This window comes from Rhineura floridana, chromosome 20 (genome assembly GCF_030035675.1).
Source record: "Rhineura floridana isolate rRhiFlo1 chromosome 20, rRhiFlo1.hap2, whole genome shotgun sequence".
Lineage (NCBI taxonomy): Eukaryota > Metazoa > Chordata > Lepidosauria > Squamata > Rhineuridae > Rhineura > Rhineura floridana.
Genome location: NC_084499.1, coordinates 15,468,950 through 15,489,585, shown reverse-complemented (window position 1 = coordinate 15,489,585; position 20,636 = coordinate 15,468,950). Strand labels below are relative to the sequence as shown.

At 43.6% G+C, this 20,636-nt stretch overlaps 1 long non-coding RNA gene across 1 annotated transcript in view; it reads right to left on the bottom strand.

The window, feature by feature from the left end:
- Window positions 1-12,924: 12,924 nt before the first annotated feature.
- Window positions 12,925-20,636, bottom strand: part of LOC133373905 (uncharacterized) — an 85,121-nt gene continuing 77,409 nt past the window's right edge. The window contains exon 3 of the long non-coding RNA XR_009759768.1: window positions 12,925-13,531. This is a non-coding gene — a long non-coding RNA (uncharacterized LOC133373905). The remainder of the gene's footprint in view (window positions 13,532-20,636) is intronic.

Below are 20,636 nucleotides of genomic sequence, written 5' to 3'. Positions count from 1 at the left end.
GCATTAACATTGATACAACAGGCAGAGAAATCATTAAGTGGTCTGCCAAGACCCTTGGCAATTTTCAAGTGGTCCGTGGGGAAAAAAGTTTTACACGAAACATTGAAATTATCAATTAAAATACTTAAAGACAAGCAATTAAAACATTGTAAAAAGCAATTAAAAGAGCAGTAAATTAAAAAGAGATTAAAACACATCAGCATCCACGTGTCTGGATAGGATTGCCTAAATATAAATGTTTTAAGCAGGCACTGAAGAAAAAATACTGCGAAGGTGCCTCCTGATGTGTCAATATGCAGGGAGTTCCAAAGGGCCGGTGCAGGCCAGATAAAAGATCGATTTCTTACAAGTGTGGAACAAGTATTGTGTGGCACCTGGAACAGGGCCAGTTCCACATATCGAAGCAGAAAACTGAGCAAGGCAGTCCTGGAAATGAATAAAAAGAATGTTCCTAAAATGAATAAAAGAACACACCTAACTTTGTTTGGCAATAAAGTGTCTTAGTAAGCACAGTGTTACAGGAAGCACTTCCTCGTGTATAAGAGAAGAGGAGATATCTCTATGAAAAAAGAACCAGCTACCCACTGGCACTTCATTATGATGGTTGTCATTTTTTGTTCTAGTTTTTAAAAAATGGATATAAATATAAGTGTTTTTTTTTTAAATGCTATTATTATTACTTTGGATACTCTGTTCCAAAATAACATCCAATTAATTATTAATTAAATATTAATTGAGTATTAGAAGAAATTAAACCAGAACTATCATTAGAAGCTAAAGCAATGAAACGGAGGTCATCATACTTTGGACACATCACGAGAAGACACGATTCTCTAGAAAAGACAATAATGCTGGGAAAAACAGAAGGGAGTAGAAAAAGAGGAAGGCCAAACAAGAGATGCATTGATTCCATAGAGGAAGCCACAGACCTGAACTTATAAGATCTGAACAGGGTGGTTTATAACTTATCAAATTGTTATGATTATGATTTTTTCTGAACGAGTAGTTTGTGAAAAAGATTGCAAGATGGTGTACAAAACTGTGATCAAGCTGTTTGCATTACATAGAAATACAGTCCAGATAGTATACCAACAAACAAACCTCACAATCTACAGGAAAAATAAGAGGGAGACAGCCCCTGCCCCCCCAATAGTAAAGAGCAGAGTAACACAAAAAAACCAACCAAAATGTCATCTAAAATGCTGGGGCAAATAGGAATACAAATTATGATCAGCAAAGACAACCACAAATGATGTGTTCATTTATATGACACTTTTCTACTCAAGAGGGCCAGGGAACTGTCTTCAGCCTGAGGGCCGCATTCCCTTTTGGGTAATCTTCCGGGGGCCACATGCCAGAGGTGGGCGGGGCTTGAGGCACAAGAGGGTGGAGCAACAAATGCAAATTTTATCTTTTGTACAGTTGGTTAGTTCTACACACCCTCGCACTCCCCTCCCCTTCTTCCATCCAGACTAGCAAAATGCATGATTAAAGTTCAAGGTCACGTTCCAGCGAGGTAAAAACATTCAGGGAAGGTATGAAGCAGATCTGATGAGGGACGTGGCCTTGGAGAGTTCTAAGGGCTAGATAGAGAGGTTTGGAGAGCCACATTTGGCCTCTGGGCCTGAAGTTCACCATCCCTGTACTAAAAGTACCCAGAGTGATGTACACTCTTAGTTGTAAAATCATGTAATTTAATCAATAAAGCATACAAGTACAACTAAACATAATTTCTAAACACAATAGCAAAGAACATATACTGTAGCCAACACTGTAACTGCACCAAGGGTAAAAGACATTACACATTAAAGCCAGCAGCAACAAAACTAGGGGTATACATTGAAAATCCATCAAAATAAACATTTTCAATATCTGGTGAGAGAAATGCCCATTGGGAGCCTTAGGAATTTCAGTTGGGAGCCTTAGGAATTTCATTTGGGAGCCTTGAGAATTTCAGTTGGGAGCCTCAGGAATTTCAATTGGGAGTGCATCCACAGTTGTGGCCCTGCCACAGAAAGGCCCTACCTTTCACTGTGCCAAGATAAAGACCTCTGACGATATTAATTCCTGGTCAGGCTTTTATATAGGCACAAAGGGTCCATAAGGTAATCTGATTATAAGCTTTTTAGGGCTTCAAGCTTTAGAACTAGCAGTCTGAACTGAGCCAAGATGTCAGTGGAACTTACATAATTAATATACTCTCATCTGTGAGCATCAGACAGGTCTTTCTGCCACATTTTGCACCATTCCCTCTATTTATGATGTTCTGCTGTGAGTGTTGTTGTTTATGGAGCCAAAAGGGCAGCATCCATGCATGAGAAGTTGCTATCAGAAGGCTCAGGTGAGGTGGTGGTGGTGGACCCTGCACTCTGCAGAAGAATGAAAATCTTTTTTGGGAAAAAAGGTTCTTCCTAACAGGCCAATGAGAGCTGTGCATGTGAAGTGGGGACTGAATACTGATTGACTGTTGGGGCAGAGGAATGGAATATCCTCAGAATTGCACCCCATACTGCAACATTTTGTTGCATACGCCACTTAAAAAGTGAGATCTTAGAAAGTGGCATTGGGTGTTGCCTCCTTTAAAGTGATGGCTGCCACCTGCATTATTATTACTTTAAAAAAATGCTTTTATTTTTAAAAATAGTGTTTAAAAATCTGCAGCTCAAATAAATGGGGACACATTCTGAGGTCCTTCATTTGTTACATTTATAACAAAATCTCCAAGGAGCTCCATGAGGTGTACATGGCTCTTCCCTTCTCCATTTTATCCTCACAACAACCCTGTGAGGTGGGTTAAGTGAAGAGATTGGGGACTGGCCCAAGGTCACCCAGTGAGCTTCGTGGCTGAGTGGGGGTTTGAACACGGACCTCCCTGGTACTAGTCCAACATGAATGAAATGCTGTAGCCCCAGTCATAATTTGCACCAAACAGATATTCTTGTTTCCATGGATTGCTGATGGGGGCGAACACAGGCAAGGGAGGAAATTCTCGCCGCTACCCAAACCAATCGACCCCATGTGTGTTTGGAAGTGAACAGAGGAAGAACGGAAGTGGGGAGGGGGAAAGAGCCCCAGTCAAAATAAATGATCCTCTCTGAGCCAAGAGGGTCTGCTTTCAAAACAATTAGCACAAACATCTGCCTAAGCACCCATGCTGTTTTCATATAATTAAAACAAGGCTTCTGAATCCCACCGGACAGTCTTTAAAAACTACTCATTTTCTGCATTATTTACAACAAGGAAGCAAGGCGGAAGGCAGCGACTGGCTTTTTCCATCAGTCCTTGAAGAACAATTTTGGTAAACTTTTCACCTGCTTTGCCTTCTGGAGCCATCGATGTTTGGGATCGGGGGGGCTGGGGGTGTGTGAAGCTGCCAATAGGGCTAGCAGATGCTCAGCGGGTCCCCTTGTCTCCTGTCGGGATCCTCTTACCACGAGCGATGAATAAAATAATACGTATAAATAATCACGGAAGGACCAGGGCCACACTTCTTCTGGCTGAACTCGGTCGAACCTACGGGGCTGAGTCGTACTCTCAGACTATCCAGCTGGCGAGCCAGGTCTGGCCCAAGACATCTTGCTGCGCTAAAGTGGGCCAAATGCTGCCTCCCACTCCCATTCCACATGTGGAAGCCACACAAATGAATCTTAACTTCAACAGCGACAAGGGGAAAGTCTTCTCCTCCATGCCTGAGAGCAGAGGGCTAGCTTAGTGGATGTGGGATGCTCGCAAGATGCACTCAGCTCTGCAGAGGGAATGGCACGGCGGCACGGCTCTGTCAGACCTGTACCCAAGGCATCCACCTTGCACCCTTTAACAGTATGGCTGGCCATGATTAGGGATGTGCAGCTGTCTCAGTTTTGGCGTCTTAGGTTCAGCTCCAATTTCCACATCAGTTTGCAATTTTGTTTTGGAAGAAAGTCCTCAAAGAAACACATCGAAATACTAGTGCGAATGCTCCAAGTATACACATTTTTGCATGCATGTTTCCCTAATACACATGTTTGAAAAGCCATTTCCATCATCATCATCATCATCATCAAAATAATAATAACAATAATAATAATATTTACTAGTCACTTGTTTCCTGAATGTCTCCAAGAGGCTTAGGATATTGTTAAAAACACAAATAAATCTAGCATACCATAAAAACAAAACAACAACCCCAATAAGAACCACAGGAGGTCCCAGGTTCAATTGCCGGCGTCTCCAGGTAGGATTAGGAAAGATCCCGTCTGAAACCTTGAGGAACCCCTTGCAGCCTGTGTAGACAATACTGAGCTAAGTGGGCCAATGCCCTGACTCAGTTTAAAGCAGACCCCTGGGACTGCAGCTTCGCGTTTTTTCCCCCCACTTCAGAGCAGGAGGAATGCTGTAAATTTCTGGAGTAATTGATGGATGCTTCATGCTCTGGCGAGTGAATGAGGTGACAATGAGGCTTTCAAGTGTGTGACAGATCAGCATCGAGGAAATCAGAGAGTGTGGATAAAAATCAAGCACAGGCTGGCTACGTCTCGCCTTTTCCTTGATGGGGTTTCTTCCTACTTCACCCCAGCAGTTTCAAAGGCCACACGTCTTTGCAGAAGTCTTTGCATTTCTAATCCAGCGCTTCAGCAGGCTACAGATCTTTCCTTACAGCTCAGTGTGTTCTGCAAGCTGAACCTATGCAGTCCGAAGCAAGCAGCTCTGCGTTCAATGAGGCATAGACCTAGGAACTGCATAAGGTTGCAGCGTTGCTGATCCTAAGAAATTGGGTATTATGCTTTACATTGCTGCTTTTTTGTTTGTTTGTGATATATATATATATATATATATAATGTATCCACACTGCGGCCTGCATTTTTGGACTCTGCTTTGGGTCATGTCTATAGGAGCCTTCATGATGAGCTCCTGCACTTAAAATGTACCCCTACACCACTGTAGCTTCTTAACAGTTCAAAGGAATCCTCAGCAGCCGAACTGTATGAAATGAACAGGCTATGCATGGTGCTATAGGGTTGTATTCAATGAAGTGCTCCTCAGAGTAGACATATTTACATTAACTGACATGCTCCCTTGGAGCTAGCCATGGTCCCGTGACTTCTGACCACCTTGGATTCGGCACCAGGACAGGACAGGAGGTTGTGTGGGGAGATCATTCATCTCAAAGATGCATCTAAGGTGCCAGATCTTGGATATAGAAGTCTGGGCTTCAGATCCTTGCTGAATAAGCTCAGAGACAGGCAACATATGGACCTGCAATGCGCACACCTTTCTTGAGCAAACTGCCAAATGCATTGCCAAATGCATTGTATTGCAGACAGCCATTGATATTTTAACATTTATTCCCGCAGATGTTTCCGTCTTCACAAAACACTGGGATTGCATGTTCAGGGCCCCCTTTTGCCAAAAACACAGATACTTTTTGGAATGATGCTTCTCCCACCCCGTTCCTGACTCCTCATCATGTGTCGCATGGTTGATTGCCTTTATGGCGCCTCACGTTTCCCAGTTCAAAAGCACAGATCTGAATTGCTATTGAATCTCGCATGGGCAATTGGCTTTATTGCACGCCGTTCCCATTCAAAAGCTAAACACTGTAAATGCGACTCTGAATTGGTTCTGGCAAATGTTCAGTGTCAACATCCACGGCGTTTGTAGGGGAGCAAATTTGTTTCAGCTAGACCAGTTGTTCCCAAACTGTGGCCCATGGACCACCAGTGGTCCATGAGCTTCATTCAGATGGTCCGCGGCATGTCTGTGAAGAACCGCAGGAGCAGCAGCTGTGAACAGTGGGCCCAGTGCATTAAATATTCAGACTGATTTTTAATTGCATTTTATTCCATCTGTAATTTCTTATATTTTATATTTTATTTCTGTTATTGGATTTTATACTCTATTATAGGGAATACAATAAAATGCAATTTAAGACATAAAAGAAGCAACAATAATACAATTAAAAATCATGCAGCATCTAGCACAGTGCATTATAATGGCTACAACAATATCAGTAAGTGGTCCACAAAGACTCGCAGCAATTTTTATTTATTTATTATTTATTTATTTTCTTATTGCATTCATATCCCACTTTTTCTCCAGGGAGCTCAAAGTGACGTACATGGTTCTCCCCCTCCTAATTTAACCCCCACAACAACCCTGTGAGGAAGGTTAGGCTGAGAGGCAGCGACTGGCCCAAGGTCACCCAGTGCGCTTCATGGCTGAATGGGGATTTGAACCCTGGTCTCCCAGGTCCTAGTCCATGGTCCATGGGAAAGCAAGCTTGGGGACCACTGAGCTAGACCCAGAATGACATTCTGAGAAAAGTTTGAAACCCAAAGAATTATCAAAATGTGCATTTTTGAAAACTGACATCAAAATTTGCTGCTGAAATTTAACGTGGCAATTGAGTTTGAAATCCAATTGCCAGAGCAATTCCACTAATTAATGGTTTGGTTAACATAGGAACACAGGAAACTGCCTTTTACTGAGTCAGACCATTGGCTTAGTATTGTCTACACTGACTGGCAGTGGCTCTGAATTTCAGGCAGAAGTCTCTCCCGGCCCTACCTGGAAACTCCAGGGATTGAACCTGAGACTTCTGCATGCAAGGCAGATGCTCTACCACTGAGGGAGGGAGCAAAATTTACTTTAAGTCAGCTGTTGGATCCTGTCCGAGACTGTCATAAACTGAGTGCCACTGCATGTTGCTGGTTCAATCTTGTCATCTGCTAATTATTAACATATCCACTACTGTCAAAGGCTGACAGTTGCTACAACCACTTGTCAGATACTGTCAGAGTTTGAGCGGTATTATGGCAGCTGTCAGTTTAATTAATCAGTTAATTTTATACATGCATTTGTTGCTTTTTCAGCTAGAAAAGCTCACAACACATCTTCTGAGAGAGAGAGAGAGAGGAGCATATTGAAAACTCTTTAAAACACTCTCAGAACATACAACTCATTCATCTTCCATCAGTTAACATTCCATTGGGTAAAATGGCTGGGTGTGGGTTGTTATCAATAAAAGCTTATGCCAGGGGTGGGGACCTCAGCCATGGGGGCCAAAGATGGCTCTCCAGGCCTTTCTGTCTGACCCTAGGGTCTCTCCCCAGACTACACCTCTTACCTGTCCTGACTCCCAACCAGAGAAGCAGACTCAGGACTCAAAGACTGGGTTTTGCATCAGACTTTATTGATGAAGCATCAAAACATATGAGGCATATCAGGATACAGAACAGGTGCAAAATTGGCATGGAAGCAGCAATGGAGAGTTGTTGCAACGACCTCATCATACCCAGACACTCTAAGTAAAAGAGAAGAGAGCGAGCACTTTATTTGCCCAAGCTAAATCTAGCACTTTCCAGTCTTAGAAGTGAGATGGGGACTTCTCCTGGGAAGAGACACAACTTGCTTTAACTGAAGCCATCTTTTCTCCAGTCTGTGTGACCTTGGAGAAACTGTTATTTCATATTTCAGGCTCTCAAAAACTATCCTCATTTCTTATCTCTCTGGAAGAGTCCATTTGGTTCATTACAGTCTATCTGTTCACAGGCTAAGTCTGGGCTGGGTGCCAGTGAGGATTCCTCTCGCTCTGTCACAGGTGAAGGGGGGGGGTTACTGATGTTTGTAGACTCACTAGGAATGGAACTGCCAGAAATTTCTGGAAGCACTTCCCCTGTGATTTCCCCAGCCCCCTTGGTGACATCGATAACCCCCTCTCAATTTTCCCAATCCTGCCAAGCATTTTCCATGGGGCCAATGACATCACCAGCCCTACTTCATCCCCTCCATGACTGTTTTCTGTCAGATCCTTTTCGCCCCTCTGGAAGGTGTGAGAATCTTGGCAGCCCACTGCACTGTATGGGCTGCATCCAGCAGTCGCCGGCCACTCCTGAAAGGGGTTTTGTGCTAGTTGAAGGGCGAGTTTCAGTGCTGTGCAGCAGAGGAGACCAATGTGACAGCTGCACTGATGGAAACTCACCGTGCAACAGATTGTGCAATCTCTTGTGCAACAGAGCCACCTGCCACCTGCTTATACGTTCTCTTGTGCAACAACTTTATGCCAGCAGCAAACATTTTGCCAGCAGAGGAAGTATACTGCTAACAGACTTTAACTTATCACTACAGATTGGATACAATCCTATGCATCTATCTCATGGTGTGAAGCAGGGCCAGTAAGAGGTGGGGTCCAGGGAGAGTTCTGAGGGCCACATAGAGAGGCCTGGAGGACCACATTCATCCCCTAAGCCTGAGTTTCCCTGCTCCTGTGGTATGGTATTTACAGATGTGAAGGTCTGGAAAAAACTCAGAAAAATTGGGGGGGAAAACCAGATTTTTTTTTTTTTTTTAAAAAGCCATTCCCCCTTATTTTTCTGGGCCTTCACATCTCTAATTTGGTATTTCATTGGAACTCCAGACCAAATGGCATCCCACCTGAAGAGTGTTTCTTCGGCGCTTATCTTCTCATTTGTTCTTTTGAACATCTTATTTTTTAAAATTGCAGTTGTAGCCCATTTCACAACTTTGATGCACACCTGGCATGCATGCATTTATTCCGGTCAAAGAAGGCAATACATTTGCGTGCTGAGATCTGATCACAATAACTCAGCCTTATACATACATTGCTTGCTGAATGAGTAGTGATGCAATCCCCTACCCCCCAAAAGGAAATGTTAACACAATTTTGGCCACACCGATCAATGACAACAGCTTTCCAAGCAAAGATGAACTGCTTTGAACTATTTGTTTCAGCTGCTGAATGGACAGCCAAGTAGATGGTATTGATATCCTAGGCAGATGAGTAGGTTGCCTGCCTGGAAATCCGGCCCTGACTTCAGTTTGCAAAAGAAGTTTACATCCAATCCAAACAAAAAGTTGTGTTTAACTGTAATGAGTGGCACTAGAGTTTCCCAAAGTTAGAAGGGAAAAAAATAAATCACACTTTATGTCTCAACCAATGTTTTATTTTCGCCCTGATTCCTAATCTCTCGCTCCCTCCAAGACAGGAGTTGTCACCGCATTAAAAGCCAGGGAAAGACTGCCTTTTTTTTTTTTAAAAGACATTTTATTTATGAATGCACTTCCCCCAGAATATGCTTTAAAGCACAATGGCCCCTTGTAATTATTTATCAAAGCCGCAAATCATTAATGACATTTTTCAGCGAGCCCTGGAGCAAAAAAAGTAAATAAAATATAATGTCACTGAATTAAACATTTGGAAAAAAAATTCTAGGCAGAGTTGCTCCAAAGGAATGAAATGGAGAGCGTGTTTGGGGAGAGGGGGATGGAGACAGAGACAAGAGAAGGAGGGAGGGAGGGGCCTCTTAGAGATTCTTAAACAGAGCCTGGGATAATCCCAACTACATTATTTATTTGTCTTTTTCCTTCTTCAGAGTTTTCTTCACAGGAGCAGATTGCAATTGTTACCAGCTCCCCTTTCCCCAATTCTATAAATTATTCAAGGCCATTTGCCGAATCATTTCTGGGAATCGTTTGAAGACGGTGGCCTGCTTGTAAAGAATTTGTCGCAGCTGTAGGATAATCTTTTGGGTGGCAAGGGTATACATGACAGAAAATCCTTTTCGTGATTGGAATGGGGAGCTGTGCTGACCGGAAGACTGAGAGGATTGGCTCACATCATGATCAAGCCATTCTGTCTTGTAGGACCAGTTCGCATACTACCTTCTCTGGTTTGTGAGCTGCTTCAACTTATTCCCTGGCAGTGGAGTGAATCCGCTCCAGGTGTTAGTCTGGACTTTCAAGGAGCTGTCCAAGGTAGTAAAACATATGCCCCCAATAAGCTGAGCACCTTGGACAGCTCCCTCAAAAGTTCAGACTAAAACGCGGAGCAAATTTTGCCCCACTGACCTTGGAACCACCAGTCAGTCTACACTGCTCCCCGGCATAAGAATGGCCATGTGTCCTACTTTACAGAGGATGGTCCTCTATTTAAAGGGGTGCCCTGGCCCAAGTCAGGTTTATAGATTAAGAATCATCAATGGAGAAAGCAGATAAACCAACATTTACCACCTACTGTGGATATAAGGGCAGGTCATTGCTCACGGGTAGAATATCTGCTTTCTATGCAAAGGGTCCCAGGTTCAGTCCCTGGCAACTCCAGGTAGGACTGGGACAGAACCTTGCATGGAATCCTGGAGGGTTTCTGCCAGTCAGTTTTGGCAATGCTGAGTTACATGCATCAATGGTCTATCTTGGTATAAGGCAGATTCCAATGGACAAGAGACTGATCAGGCACTGAAGTCACCTGGTAACAGTCTTCCCCACTATTGTGAGAGTTACTGTATTTCTGTTTCAATCACAGTCCTAATTTCTGAATTTGCATCTATCTATCTATCTATCTATCTATCTATCTATCTATCTATCTATCTATCTATCTATCTATCTATCTATCTATCTATCTATCTATCTATCTATCTATCTATCTATCTATCTATCTGTCTGTCTGTCTGTCTGTCTGTCTGTCTGTCTGTCTGTCTGTCTGTCTGTCGCATATTCAAATCTGTGTCCTCCTGTTTGGTGATGGGCAAGTAGCCACTCTATGTGGCCATGAAGATGCTTGTGCCTGTGTAAGGGAAAAGTCAGCCACAGTGATCATGGGTTGCATCTGATTAGGGATAGGAGGGATTTGGTTCAGTTGTCATCTAAAGCCAAATCCATACTTTCCAAAACAATAGGAGAACTGGAACACAGCTGTCCTTCAAAATTTGCACATATCCACATTGTGCAGTACAGATCTTCAACCAAACAATATTTACAAAAAAATGCATGTGTTAGGGGAAGGTGTGCATAAAAAATACATATATTGTGAAAACGACATACAGAATGCCCTATATGAGGGGAAATTGCTTGCAAACATGTGTACGCTTGTCCCAACCGAATACAAAAGTGTATGTTAGGAGAAATTCAGCCTAAAATGCTTAATAGTTTTTTTATGATTTTTAATATTTTTTTTTGCAAATTTCTGCAGAACTACAGAGAACTGAATTTAAGATGCGGAAAATGAGAAACCGAGGGAACTGAAATGGACGGTTCCTTCCATCCCAACTTCTGACTGAATCCATGTCCAGAGCCAAGAGGAAGATGGGGACAAAATTATAATTAGTTGGCTTTGTCCGTCCTTCGCTCTCGTGCCACCTACTGGCAGCTGTGGTTTCTGCCCCACCAGTCCCAATGGGCACCAGCCACCATTGCCAAGATGAGACCTAGAGTGACCAATCTTCCTTTACTTTTGCATTTTCTGAATCTGGGGAAAAAAAACTTCTGTTTTGAAGAAGCCCATAAATTGCAACTGGGAGCAAATGCAGCCCCTTTAATTATCTCTCTCCAGAGACCCCTTATATGGAAGGAAAAGAGGAAAAAAACAGGCCCTTGGAAAAAAATTCTTTGCCCACTCCTCCAATACTAGGAGACGTAAATTACTATCCACCCAGGGAAGTAGTTATTCATGTGCCAATAGATGAGGTAAGTGTTGAAGCAGTTGGGGAATTTGTCAGGTTTTGCTGCTGAGATATAAATTATTCCCATTTCTCTTTCTCTCTCACCTCGCCCCCCCCTCAAATCAACACAGAGGCTCACGTGTAAAAGTATTTTAGCTGGGCTGTATGGATTTTTCCCACCCCTAGGGACAGGTGTTAACTTAGGGGTCCAGGCACTCTCAAGTAGGCCAGAGGGACTGGTTTGCTTACTGACCATAAAACTGACATGGGCAAAGTGTCATTCTGGTGGCCTGTTGAATGCAGTGAACCATCACCAGTTCAAATTGGTGAACCCAGAAAAAAAAAAAGAGAGAGAGAGAGAGAGAGAAGAAAATAGCATATTGGGGACAAAAGTACCAGACAGGCTAGATTTCTGCTCACAGGGACTTTTGTTCATGGGAGAGAACATCTTACACTTAACAACATCAGGAATGCACAAAGCTTTAGACTGTAAACATGAGAGTGTTAAGCCTTTGTCCCAAGGAGTTTATAATCCCAAACAGCAGGGGTGGCTGGTTCCATTTGTCACTGGTGGGGCGGAAGGCAGAGAGCCCAACCTTAGGTGGAGCCAGAGCCAATGATTGGCTGAGCCAGAGCCAATGAGTGCCAGAGCCAGCCAATCCTAGTTTTGCCCCCATCCTCCTCTCTGGTGAGTTCTATAAAGGCAATAGTGTGACTGAGGAAGAGGAGGCTGACAGCCAGGCCTACCCCTTCAATGGGTTGTAAGCAAGAAGGAAGACAGGTGGGGGCTGGCTGAGGGCAGGCTGGCAGTGGGGCAGTGCCCCATACACACTAATATGCCAGTCTCAATTATCCTATGCCTATGGGATCAGGTGCCACCACAATGGCAAAGAGATCTTCAAAACATGGGTAGTTTTTGAGCAGGAATATAATCTGTATCAGTCCAACTCTAGTCCAGTTTGGGGCATTTTTATTTATTTATTTATTTATTACATTTATATCCCACCTTTCTTTTTCATGAAACCCAAGGTGGCTTACTTATGGTTCCCAGGCAGTCTCCCATCCAGGCACTGACCAGACCTGACCCTTCAGCAGGGAGCTGGCCTTAGGTGCCTTCAGACCATAGCCTGGGACCAACATACTATATCCCCAACATGGCTGCTGTTATGCCAACCCTCCACCAATGTGCTCAACAAATACGCCTTGATTTTCATCCCTCATTGCTGGATGTTTCCCAGAGTAGGTTCTAGTTGTCCAAACCCCTCCCACCCTCCTTTTTTTTCTGAATGAGGCATCTCATGGTGCCACGCCTCATGGGGGTTATCAGCCAACCTCTAAAGCCACACCGTTTAATTGTAATTCAACTCCTTGTGATATTTTGGTACCAATTAATATTGATTTTCCAATTGGTTTGCAGAGATGTTGTTTTATTACTAATATATTTAATGTGAAAATCAATAAGAACACTTGTTTGGCTCTTTCCCTAGAAGGTAATAAAATCAAATATCTCAAGAGGAGAATGCTATCTGATCCATAAATGGCAGGCGCGACAGATGCTTAATGTAATAGTTAAAGACTAGGCAGGGTTCTTGGCAAATCCTGTGGATTTTCCACTTGAGCTGCAGCAAAGCAATGCTCAATAACTTCCTACTTACAACCTCTCCCCTCTCCCCCGCAACGTAAAAAAAAAAAAGTTTGGGAGATTTCCTGGCAGCTTTCCAGTCCATCTTGATGGAAGAGGGAAAAAACAACAGCCAGGCTTTAAATCAGGGTTGGAGACCGTTCTTCAGCCCAAGGGCCACATCCCCTTCTGGGGGCCACATGCCAGGGATGGGCGGGGCCGGAGGGAAAAGTGGGCGGAGCAACAAATATACATTTTCCTTTTGTATAATTGGCTAGTTTCCACACACACAACCTTCCACCCAGGCAAGAAGGAGGCATGATCAGAGTTCAAGGATGCATTCTGGCCAGGCAAAAACAGTCAAGGAAGGTGCAAAGGGAGAGCAGTGAGGGGCGTGGTCTGGGGAGTGTTCCGAGGGCCAAGTAGTGAGGCTTGGAGGGCCACATTAGGCCCATGGTTCTGAGGCTCCTCATCCCTGTTTTAAATCAACAAAAAAAATATTTAGAACAGCTTTTCCCCAACTTCTATTAATGATATCCACCCCAGTTATAAAGCAGGGAAAGTAGCTGAAACAAGCCCCTCAACTCACCCCCCACTCCATGGCTGTAGCTGGTTGGTTTCACAGCCATCTTTTCAGCAGAACACTCACATCTTTATTTATTTACTAGAAAAAGGATATCACTTTCCATAAAAATAATCCCAAGGGGGCTCACGATAAAACACTCAAAAGACAATAAAAAACCCTACAAAATATACAGCAGCAACAAAAGCACAATAAACTCAAAGCATTGGTGTTAAAGGAGTTGCAAAGGCCCAGGAGAAAAAGTAAGTTTTCAACCAAGAACGGTAGGAGAGGTTGAGTCATAGGCCGGGTGCCACCAGAGAAAAGGCCCTACTCCTGGTTGGTGCAAGATAGACCTCTGCAGGCTACAGGACAACCAGGCAGGCCTTTGGGGGAGATCTTAGCTCCTAGGCAGGTCTATACGGGAGATGCCATTTCCTCAGATAACCCAGTCCCAGGTTGTTTATGGGCTCTGTCGGCAAGTATAAAAATCTTAGACCTGGCCTGATAGCAAGTTGACAACCAACACAGTTCTTGTAAAAGTAAGCAACCCCAGTTAACAGCCTACCTGCTGCTTTCTTCAGTAGCTGCAGCTTCTAGACCAGCCTTAGCAGCCCCTCCTAGAACACATTGCAGTAGTCTAGTCTTGAGGTTACCAACGCATGGGTAACTGTGGCCGGGCTAATCCACTCCAGAAATGGTCCAAGCTGGTGCACCAGTTGAAACTAGTAAACAATGTTCCTCACAACTGAAGTCACCTGAGCCTCCAGCGAGCATGATGGAGAAAGGATCTGGAGATTATGTGCCTGTTTCTTCAGAGGGAGTGCCATGCCAGCATGAATAGGCAAAACATCCAGTTCCCAGACTCTGAAACCACCCATCCACAGGGATTCCATCTTATGGGGATTCAGCTTCTGCTTCTTGGTCCTGATCCAACCCACCATTGCAGGATAACATGGCACCAGAAATCTGCTGTCAAAGCCAAGTATATTTTCAAGTTCAAGTGATTACTGTTAATGCATAAAGCCCTGAACGCATAGGCCACCTGAAGGACCACCTTATCCCTCATAACACCACCCAGATCACCTGGAGAAGCTCTCCACAGTGTCCCATGCTTCTTACATATTTGTTTAGTTTCGGTGCAAGGTATGGTATTTTAGCGCAGTGGCATCACTACTTTAGAACCCTGTTCCCATTGAAATCCCCCATTGAAATCGCCTGCAATCATGATTTTTCATCAGCTGCCTAAAACATTTGCTTTGCTAAGCATTTTTAGCAAATTAGCACTGTATTTTATCATTTGGAAATGCTTTAATGATTTTATTATGCAGTCCCGTGGTGTGTGAATCTATCTATCCATCCATCCATCCATCCATCCATCCATCCATCCATCCATCCATCCATCCATCCATCCATCCATCCATCCATCCATCCATCCATCCATCCATCCATCCATCCATCCATCCATCCATCCATCCATCCATCCATCCATCCATCCATCCATCCATCCATCCATCCATCCATCCATCCATCCATCCATCCATCCATCCATCCATCCATCCATCCATCCATCCATCCATCCATCCATCCATCCATCCATCCATCCATCCATCCATCCATCTATCTATCTATCTATCTATCTATCTATCTATCTATCTATCTATCTATCTATCTATCTATCTATCTATCTATCTATCTATCTATCTATCTATCTATCTATCTATCTATCTATCTATCTATCTATGTGTGTGTATATATATTATGAGTTGATGGTTTATGACTCTTCTAAATAAATTAATCTCTTGATTCCAGAGATCATTTAGCTGGAGATGTCAGGGACTGAACTCAGGAACTTCTGCAGGAAGAAAGTGTGCTCCACCAGCGAGCATGACTTCTCCCCTTTGAACTGTGCCTCTGCCTTTAGTATCAACTTTTATGGGCTAGTTTCAGGCTAAGAAGCAGGAACCACAGCCCTGATGTCCAGTGAAGCTGAACAGTGAGAGATTCAGGACAGACAAAAGGAAGGGCATCTTCAGCCTGTTGTTGTTGTATGCCTTCAAGTTGATTACGACTTATGGCAACCCTCCAACAGCATCTGCTGTAAACCACCCTGTTCAGATCTTGTAAGTGCAGGTCTGTGGCTTCCTTTATGGAATCAATCCATCTCTTGTTTGGTCTTCCTCTTTTCCTATTTCCTTCTGTTTGTCCCAGCATTATTGTCTTTTCTAGGGAATCATGTCTTCTCATTATGTGTCCAAAATATGATAACCTCAGTTTCATCATTTTAGCTTCTAGTGATAGTTCTGGTTTAATTTGTTCTAACACCAAATTCTTTGTCTTTTTTGTGGTCCATGGTATGCACAAAGCTCTCCTCCAACACCACATTTCAAATGAGTTGATTTTTCTCTTATCCACTTTTTTCACTGTCCAACTTTCACATCCATACACAGAGATTGGGAATACCATGGTCTGAATGATCCTGACTTTGGTGTTCAGTGATACATCTTTGAATTTGAGGACCTTTTCTAGTTCTCTCAAACGAAGGGATTTGCTGTTGCAAGATGTAGTGATAGCCACCAACCTAATCAGAGTTAAAGGGGGTTAGACAAACTCATGGAGGACAAGGCTAAGGATAGCGACACATTACCTCCAGTTTCAGGGTAAAATGCACACAAAGATTCATATTCTGTGAAAATGCACATCAATTTTTTTTAAAAAAATTGCAGATGGATGCAAAATGGGGCAGAACTGAGATGAACGGAGATTTGCAAACATGAACTGGAGGACATAAACTGACCAATCCCTATAGCCATCATAACTAGTATCCTTCAGGATCAGAAGAAGCTGCTGTATTGGCAGATTAGTCCATCTAGCTCAGTACAATTGACGCTGACTGGCTGTGGGTCTCCAAGCTTTCAGACTGGAGACATTCCCAGACCTACCTGGCATTGCCACTGGGGATTGTACCTGGGGCTTTCTGCATGCAAAGCAGATGCTCTGCAAGTCAGCTGCAGCCAGACACCTCCTCTTCCACCAATTTGCCTGTCCCATCATGACTAACAACCGTTGACAGACTTTGGATATCCACAGAATAAACCATGACTGTGGGCAGAACAAATTAGAGAAGCAACCTTCACCACACCGGCCTTCAAAAAAACGACAATTGCACGAGATCTCAGTTCTGTTGAAGCTGCAGATTTTCCAGCTCTAGCTTCTCCTCTCAGTATTGGAAACGGCATTGCTACCTGCTAGGGATTGCAAGATCTGTCTGTTTCGGTTCCCTCAGTTTCTCATTTTTCCAATGTTAAATTCAGTCCTCTACATTTCTGCAGCGAGCTGCAATTATTTTTTTTTTTAATCCTCATGAAAATTCACCATTTTAGTGCAAATTTCTCCAAATGAAAATGTTTTTGTAGTCAGTTTTGACGAAGGTACACATATTTGCAAGCCAGTTCTCATCATTTCATGCCTTTTTGCATGTTCTTTTCACTCATGTATTCATTTTTCTGCACACTGTCCCCTAATATAGGCATTTTTGTAAATGTTGTTTAGTTGGCGAGCTGCATCCCAAAATTCTAATAAATGCGAATTTCAAAGGACGGCTTTATTTATTTATTTATTTATTATTTCAATTTATATACCGCCCTTAGCAAAATAGCTCTCAGGGCGGTGAACAAACAAGATAAAATACAATATATCATAATAAAAATACAAAAACATATACAAACAAACAACAAAAAGCACAGCAAAAACAAAATAAATACTACAAAAATTAAAAATACAGATTAAAAGGCTAAAAAAGATTAAGAAGATTAAAATGCCTGGGAGCATAAAAAGGTCTTTACCTGGCGCCGAAAAGATGGAAGTGTAGGCGCCAGGCGTACCTCTTCGGGGAGGCTGTTCCACAACTCAGGGGCCACCACAGAAAAGGCCCTAGATCTCGTAACCACCCTCCGGGCTTCCCGATGGGTTGGTACCCGGAGGAGGGCCTTAGATTCTGAACGAAGTGAGCGGGTAGGTTCATAGCGAGAGAGGCGTTCCACAAGGTATTGAGGTCCCACTCTGTGTAAGGCTTTATAGGTCAAAACCAGCACCTTGAATCTCGCCCGGAAGCAAATAGGAAGCCAGTGCAGACGCACCAGGACAGGTGTTATATGCGAAGACCGACTGGTCCTCGTCAATAATCTGGCAGCTGCGTTCTGCACCAGCTGAAGCTTCCGAACTGTCTTCAAGGGCAGCCCTACGTAGAGCGCATTACAGTAATCCAATCTTGAAGTTACCAGAGCGTGAACAACGGAGGCGAGGTCGTCCCTGTCCAGATAGGGGCGTAGTTGGGCTACCAGACGAAGATGGTAAAACGCATTCCGTGCCACCGAGGCCACTTGGGCCTCGAGAGACAAGGAAGAGTCGAGAAGAACCCCCAAACTACGTACCTGTTCTTTCAGGGGGAGTGTAACCCCATCCAGAACAGGGTAAGCATCCACCATCTGAGCAGGGAAGGCGTTCACCAACAATGTCTCGGTCTTGTCTGGATTGAGTCTCAGTTTATTAGCTCTCATCCAGTCCATTATCGCGGTCAGGCAACGGTTCAGCACATCAACAGACTCACCTGAGGAAGATGAAAAGGAGAAATAGAGCTGCGTGTCATCAGCGTACTGATGGCAATGCACTCCAAAACTCCTGATGACCGCACCCAGCGGCTGCATGTAGATGTTGAAAAGCATGGGGGACAAGACCGATCCCTGGGGGACTCCACAATGGAGAGTCCATGGTGTCGAATGATGTTCCCCAAGCACTACCTTCTGGTGACGATCCGCGAAGTAGGAGCGGAACCACTGCCAAGCAGTGCCCCCGACACCCAACTCCGTGAGTCTCCCCAGGAGGATACCATGGTCGATGGTATCAAACGCCGCTGAGAGATCAAGGAGAATCAACAGTCACACTCCCCCTGTCCCTCTCCCGACAAAGGTCATCATACAGGGTGACCAAGGCTTTGTTTCGGTTCTCATATTGTTTCGGAAATCGTGAATTTGATCAATTCTGCTTGAAGTGCCAATGGAATCAAAATTCTCATCCATCCTTACTACCTGCAAGGGATGTGATGATATGATGCTGGCACAGCCTAGAGACTCCAGACTGGACATGAGGAACCTATAACCTAACTACAACTCTGACCACCATGCTAGATGGATCCTTTTCTGGTGGCCATCATCTGGAAGACCACTTGTTCCCTACCGCTGCTAGCCAAAAGGTGGCACGAATTCAAAGGGGTTGATGATTCTGTGCCAAAGCACCTATTCTGGGTCTCCTTTGGCAAATGGCATGCCTGCAGAGGCGATTTTGCAACCCCTGCTAATTGAAGTCTTAAAATTCAGCGCAGAAGCATTTGCCGTCAGCTAGCAGCGTTGATTTATGGGTGAGCAAATAATGAACTTGGCAAACAGTAAATAATAAAGGGGGGTGGGGAAATCTCAGTGTTTTAATTAGCCAAAAATAAATGACCCAGCATGGCAGGGATGAATCTGGGGGAACTTGAATTCCATGTCCTTTAGGTGCCGCGCATCACATCTAATTAAAAAGCAAGCCACAGATGAGAAAAGGCAGCAGAGGACTTTCCAAGCTGAGATAGTCAAATCAGGAGAAAGATAACTGTCTTACCTCTTCAAGTCCTCCCTGAGGATTTGAATCGTGCTGGATTGAGGGCTAAATTATAAAGAGGCTTGGGGGTGGTTCCAGGTTGGCTGTGCAAGTGAAGAAGGAATCCAGCAGACCAAGAATCTTGTTGTTATGTGCCTTCAAGTCAGTTACAACTTATGGCAACCCTGTGAATCAGTGACCTCCAATAGCAACTGTTATAAACCACCCTGTTCAGGTCTTGTAAGTTCAGATCTGTGGCTTCCTTTATGGAATTAATCCATCTCTTGTTTGGCCTTCCTCTTTTTCTACTCCCTTCTGTTTTCCCCAGCATTATGGTCTTTTGTAGTGAATCATGTCTTCTCATTATATGTCCAAAGTATGATAACCTCAGTTTCATCATTTTAGCTTCTAATGATAGTTCTGGTTCAATTTGTTCTAACACCCAATTATTTGTCTTTTTCGCAGTCAATGGTATGCGCAAAGTGCTCCTCCAACACCACATTTCAAATGTTGATTTTTCTCTTATCTGCTTTTTTCACTGTCCAACTTTCACATCCATACATAGAGATCGGGAATACCATGGTCTGAATGATCCTGACTTTAGTGTTCAGTGATACATCTTTGAATTTGAGGACCTTTTTTAGTTCTCTCATAGCTGCCCTCCCCAGTCCTAGCCTTCTTCTGATTTCTTGACTCTTGTCTCCATTTGGGTTAATGACTGTGCCAAGATATTGATAATCCTTGACAAGTTCAATGTCTTCATTGTCAACTTGAAAGTTACATAAATCCAAGAATCTTCGTTTTGATTTAAGAACAGGTTCTAGTCCCTGTCATTGTGAAGTATTTTAGAAATTGCTCTTTGCTTCTCTGATCTGTCTGTTCCACTCTGCAATCCCCTTCCTTCAAGATGAGATTATTTGATTGCGTTAATAAGGATGGAGGAAGAATTCAGTTCAGTTCGTATTTACCAAATCCACACTTTTTGGAACGATACACAAACTGGACACACCCTCCTTCAAAATGCACCCTTCTCCGAATCTTGCAGTGCAGTGCTCCAGCCAAATCATGTATACAAAAATGCATACATTAGCGTAAAGTGTGCATATAAATCCATAGATTAGTGAACACAATATTAGAAATTAATTGTTGTTATATGCCTTCAAGACGATTACAACTTAAGGCGTTCCTATGAATCAGCGATCTCCAATAGCATCTGCCATGAACCACCCTGTTCAGATCTTGTAAGTTCAGCTCTGTGGCTTCAGTCCATCTCTTGTTTGGCCTTCCTCTTTTTCTACTCCCTTCTGTTTTCCCCAGCATTATTGTCTTTTCCAGTGAATCATGTCTTCTCATGATGTGTCAACAGTATGACCTCAGTTCC